Here is a 6,185-nt window from a genome sequence, read left to right on the forward strand (position 1 = left end):
GTCATGGAAGAAGGAATAATTCTTACCTATTTGAGGCAAGTCTAAACATAGTATGTATCTGAAAATTGCAATTTGTAATCTCATAGACAGAAAGGAGTTCTCAAAAGCATGAGATGTAAACATGACTTTGCAGAGTCAAATGGAGTTGGAAGCAGAATGGGACCCCAGATCTCATGTAGGTAACTCAGTGTTTTCTTAGTAAATTACACACCAAATGTTGCCCTATAGCTATTTTACAGGTGACTAATGCTATTTGTCTGAAGAGCTAGAAAGCATCATGGAGAAAGTAAGAAAGATTTGAAAGAAACACAGAAGCAAAGTGCCAAGGACAAGCTCAACAGTTACAGTGGCTACAGTATTTTTTTTTTTTTTCCTAAGAAATTCAGGCTAAGTTCATTCATGATTAATAAGTATTGTTCTTTATTCCTTGTAGGTGACTAAGTCCCCAGGAAGGTGTTACTTCCTAAATGGTTGTCTCCATGCCTCCCAACAATGTGACTGAATTTGTTCTCTTGGGATTCACACAGAATCAACATTTGCAGAAAATACTCTTCATTGTTTTTCTGTTCATTTTCCTGTTTACGATGCTGGCCAATCTGCTCATTGTCATCACCATCTCCCTCAGCCCCACACTTTTTGCTCCCATGTACTTCTTTCTCACTCACTTATCCTTCATAGATGCCTCCTTCACATCCGTCACCACCCCTAAAATGATCACTGACCCGCTGTACCAGAGGAGAACCATCTCCTGGGGTGGCTGTCTGACTCAGCTCTTTGTGGAGCACTTCCTGGGAGGATCAGAGGTGATCGTCCTCACTGTCATGGCCTATGACCGCTATGTGGCTGTTTGCAAGCCTCTGCACTACACGACCACCATGTGACACGGGCTCTGCCAGCTCCTGGTGGTGGTGGCCTGACCTGGAGGGATCCTCCATGCCACTGTGCAGATTCTTTTCTCCATGGACTTGACCTTCTGTGGCTCAGATCTCATTGACCACTTTATGTGTAATTTCTTCTCACTGTTAAATCATAGTTTAACAGTGAGCTCCCTGAGCTCACTGAGCTCCCTGAAATAAGCTTATGGTTCACAGATTTTTTTGAATATAAAGAAAATGTTTCCATTTTACAGATCAAGACTTGAGGAACAATTTTTTAGAAGGGTAAACGTCTTTCCTGCAGCCACACCTACACACTTGGAATCAGGGTGGCAGCTAACACTGGGGGCATGGCCTTGCTCATTTTTTTCCTGCTCCTCATCTCCTACATGGTCATCCTGAGCTCACTGAAATCCCATGGCTCTGAAGGATGATGCAAAGCCCTCTCTACATGTGGCTCCCACTTTATAGTAGTAGTGCTCTTTTTGGTCCTTGTATATTCAACTACCTGCACCCTGTGGCTACTTACCCTGTGGACAAGTTCGTAGCTGTGTTCTTTGCAATCCTCACTCCCATGTTAAATCCTATCATATACACAGTTAGAAATGCAGAGGTGGAAAATGCAGTGAAAATTTTGTTGACAAGGGGAGTAACTTAGGCTGTTCATGGTGCCTGGAAAGTGATGAGTTAAATACTTAGGAAGGATTGTACCTGTTGCAAAGTTTGAATGCAATCTAAAATTTGCATGTCATTAACAAAAACAATGAAGAAAAAAGGCCCAGAAACTAGCATTTGTTGTTTATTTAATATTGATAGGTTTAATGTACTTTCCCAATGTTTCAGTGTTCATGTTCATATCTTCATAATCGGCAATGGAAAGAATAGCTATAAACCCCCAGTTTGGTGATTGTAGAATATGTTTTTCCCCAAAGTCTCACTGGTACTTTACCAAGTTCTTCATATATGTCTTTGGATGAAATGTGTGTTTTCATAGGACTATGACGGCAGAACTCCTATTTTTGCTTAGCCTGTGGTAACAAAAACAAGCGATAGAAACTCTTAGGTAGATAGACAATGGAGAGACAGTTGAGTGAAGGAATAACATCTGAATTTTTATTTGCACTATGAATTTACTTAAAGCCAAATGAGTGACACCCACAAAAGGAAGAAATAATAATTCATCATTTATATTTATTAAAACAAAAAATGTAGCATAAATTTTGAAGTTACTCTTAATTTACTCTATTTTGTTAAATAAGCTTATGGTTCACAGATTTTCTTGAATATAAAGAAAATGTTTCCATTTTACAGATCAAGACTTGAGAAACAATTTTTAAGAAGGGTAAGCATCTTTCACTAATATCAAGACAAAAGTTTATCGTTTAGTTCCAAAGCTGTAGCTCTTTTAAGTCTGATACGTATATTTCCATGAATGAACCTCTATCAGGCACATTCACTTCAGTTGATTTATACATGTACTAAACCAGTGGTTCTATTATCATTATTTTCATTTTACAGAGAAGCAAATTGAAGATGACAGGTTTAGTAATTTACTTGCTTCGAATCACATGTGTTTTCCCCATAAAGTGGGTCAGGAGCTATTACACTGGAATTCAACTTCCTTGGTTGAACAGCTGCTGCTGTTTAGTCTCTAAATCATGACTGACTTTTTGCAACCCTGTGGACTGCAACCTGCCAGGCCCTTCTGTCCATGGGATTTCCCAGGCTAGAATACTGGAGTGGGTTGCCATATCCTTCTTCAGGGGATCTTCCTGATCCAGGGATCGAACCCACATCTTCAGCTTGGCAGGAGGATTCTTTACCACTGGGCCACCTGGGAAGCCAACAGCTTCTTTACAAACTTCCAATCTAGGGCTTAAAAACTCAGTCTTAGTTTCTTACAAATGAAACATAATTATCTATAGCATGCTTGGATCTATAGATAAGAAAATTGCCTGCAGTCTTAATGATTCACTTTGTCCTTCATGAAGATGGTATCTAATTTGTTTCAGGCTTCTCTCACATGTAGCATTATAAACTTCAGCAGTACAAGTTTCTGTTTTTTATTTCTTTTTTTGAAAGTTCAAGTTATGCCACATTACTTTTACAAACAACCAGCATTGCTATAGTAATGGTAACCTATAATGGAAAATGAGCCGATAAAGAACACACATACTCAATCACACACATATGTGTTCTTTTTCAGATTATACACACACACACACACACACACACACACACACACACACACACACATATCTCAGTTCAGTTCAGTTCAGTTCAGTCGCTCACTCATGTCCAACTCTTTGCAACCCCATGAACCGCAGCATGCCAGGCTTCCTTCCTTGTTCATCACCAACTGCCAGAGTCTACCCAAATCCAAGTCCATTGAGTCAGTAATGTCATCCAACCATCTCGTCTTCTGTCGTCCCCTTCTCCTCCTGCCCTCTATCTTTCCCAGCATCAGGGTGTTTTCAAATGAGTCAACTCTTTGCATCAGGTGGCCAAAGTATTGGAGCTTCAGCTTCAACATCAGTCCTTCCAATGAACACCCAGGACTGATCTCCCTCAAGATGGACTGGTTGGGTCTCCTTGCAGTCCAAGGGACTCTCAAGAGTCTTCTCCAACACCACACTTCAAAAGCATCAATTCTTCGGTGTTCAGCTTTCTTTATAGTCCAACTCTCACATCCATACATGATCATTGGAAAAACCATAGCCTTGACTAGACGGACCTTTGTTGACAAAGTAATGTCTCTGCTTTTTAATATGCTGTCTAGGTTGGTCATAACTTTCCTTCCAAAGAGTAAGCGTCTTTTAATTTCATGGTTGCAAGTACCATCTGCAGTGATTTTGGAGCTCAAACAAATAAAGTCTCTCACTGTTTCCACTGTTTCCCCATCTATTTCCCATGAAGTGATGAGACCAGATGCCATGATCTTAGTTTTCTGAATGTTGAGCTTTAAGCCAACTTTTTCACTCTCCTCTTTCACTTTCATCAAGAGGCCCTTTAGTTCCTCTTCACTTTCTGCCATAAGGGTGGTGTCATCTGCATATCTGAGGTTATTGATATTTCTCCCAGCAATCTTGGTTCCAACTTGTGCTTCTACCAGCCCAGCATTTCTCATGATGTACTCTGCATATAAGTTAAATCAGCAGGGGGACAATATATAGCCTTGACATACTCTTTTTCCTATTGGAACCAGTCTGTTGTTCCATGTCCAGTTCTAACTATTGCTTCCTGACCTGCATACAGGTTTCTCAAGAGGCAGGTGAGGTGGTCTGGTATTCCCTTCTCCTTCAGGAACTTCCCCAGTTTATTGTGATCCACACAGTCAAAAGCTATATATATATATATGAACCACTTTACCACTTTAGTGTACACCGGAAAGTAACATAATGTTGTAAATTAACTATACTTCAATAAAATAAATATGGAAAAATATTGTAGAAACACACCAACTTTAGTATGATAATGGATTTCTTTTTGTAAAATAAAAACCCCCTTTAGATTTATTTCCATTAGTGAAAACAAGTACAAGTGTTGGTCTTCGTAAAAGCCGACTGTCTAAGGTGAACTTTCTGAAAATGAGGGAAACCTGCAGTGCTCCTTTATTCAGGTAAATAATACACAGTCATTCTACATTATTCTACATTATTAATAAGTCTTTATAAGTCCAAGCTTCTCTGGCTATAGCACTCAACACGTATTACTTCTCAATGAATGTCATTGTCTCAAATATAGTGATTAACTGGAGCTATTTTGTGAATAATTTGGACATTTAGTGATGTCTGAGCATGGTACAGGGGTGCTTGTGTTTACAAAGTTATTCATGGTTATCTCCCATTCATTAGAAACAGAACTTTTCTCACAATATCTAGGCCTGGAAAATGATATAATTAGCACTTAATGTATTTAAAAGGTTAAGTCTGAATTTGCTAATGAGAATTAAATCTTTCAACAAAATCAAGAGGAAATGATATGTGGTTCATTCTGTCTTGTGACTAATAGAGAGGAGATGAGAGTCATTCAGAGGTTGCTGTTCAGTTGCTAAGTTGTGTTTGATTCTTTGTGACCCCACGTGCTGCAGTACGCCAGTTTTCTCTGTCCTTCACTATCTCCCAGAGTTTGTTCAAACTCTTGTCCATTGAGTCAGTGATGCCATCCTACCATCCCATCCTCTGTCATCCCCATCTCCTCCTGCCCTCAAACATTCCCAGCATCAGGGTCTTTTCTAAGGAGTCAGCTCTTCGCATCAGGTGGCCAAATTTTTGGAGCTTCAGCTTCATCATCAATCCTTCCAATGAATATTAAAGGTTGATTTCCTCCTTTAGGACTGACTGGTTTGATGTCTTTTCAGTCCAAGGGACTCTCCAGAGTTTTCTCCAGCACTACAGTTTAAAAGTGTCAATTCTTCAGCACTCAGCCTTTTGTATGGTTGAAATCTCACATCCATACATGACAGCTGGAAAAACCATAGCTTTGACTATATGGACCTTTGTCAGCAAAGTGATGTCTCTGATTTTTAATACACTGTCTAGATCTGTCATAGCTTTTCAAGCATCATTTAGTTTCATGGCTGCAATCACCATTATCAGTCACCATTAGCAGTCATCATGAATGCACTGCACCATGGCTGCAGTGATTTTGAAACCCAAGAAAATAAAATCTGACTTTCCCCACATTTTCCCCATCTATTTGCCATGAAATAATGGGCTTCCCTGGTGGCTCAGAGGTTAAAGCGTCTGCCTGCAATGTGGGAGACCCAGGTTCAGTCCCTGGGTCGGGAAGATCCCCTGGAGAAGGAAATGGAAACCCACTCCAGTATTCTTGCCTGGAGAATCCCATGGATGGAGGAGCTTGGTAGGCTACAGTCCATGGGGTCGCAAAGAGTCGGACACAACTGAGCGACTTAACTTAACAATGGGGCCAGAGGCCATGATCTTACTCTTTTGAATATTTAATGTTAAGCCAGCTTTTTCCACTCTTCTCTTTTATCCTCATCAAGAGGTTCTTTAGTTCCTTTTCACTTTCTGCCATTAGAGTGCTATTATCTGCATATCTGTGCTTGTTGATATTTCTCCCAAAAATCTTGATTCCAGCTTGTGATTCATCCAGTCCAGCATTTCATATACTCTGCACAGAAGTTCAATAAGCAGCATGACAATATATAGCCTTGAATGACTTTACCAGTCCATTTTTCCATTTCCAGTTCTAACTGTTGCTTCTTGACCTGCATACAGATTTCTCAGGAGATAGGTAAGGTAGGTACTCTGGGATTCTCATCTCTTTCAGAATTTTCCAGTTTGT

At 39.9% G+C, this 6,185-nt stretch overlaps 1 pseudogene; it reads left to right on the forward strand.

The window, feature by feature from the left end:
* The first annotated feature begins 479 nt into the window (after nt 1–479).
* Nucleotides 480–1,533, forward strand: LOC133065359 (olfactory receptor 4C13-like; annotated as a pseudogene).
* Nucleotides 1,534–6,185: the final 4,652 nt, after the last annotated feature.

This window comes from Dama dama, chromosome 11, assembly GCF_033118175.1.
Source record: "Dama dama isolate Ldn47 chromosome 11, ASM3311817v1, whole genome shotgun sequence".
Classification (NCBI taxonomy): domain Eukaryota; kingdom Metazoa; phylum Chordata; class Mammalia; order Artiodactyla; family Cervidae; genus Dama; species Dama dama.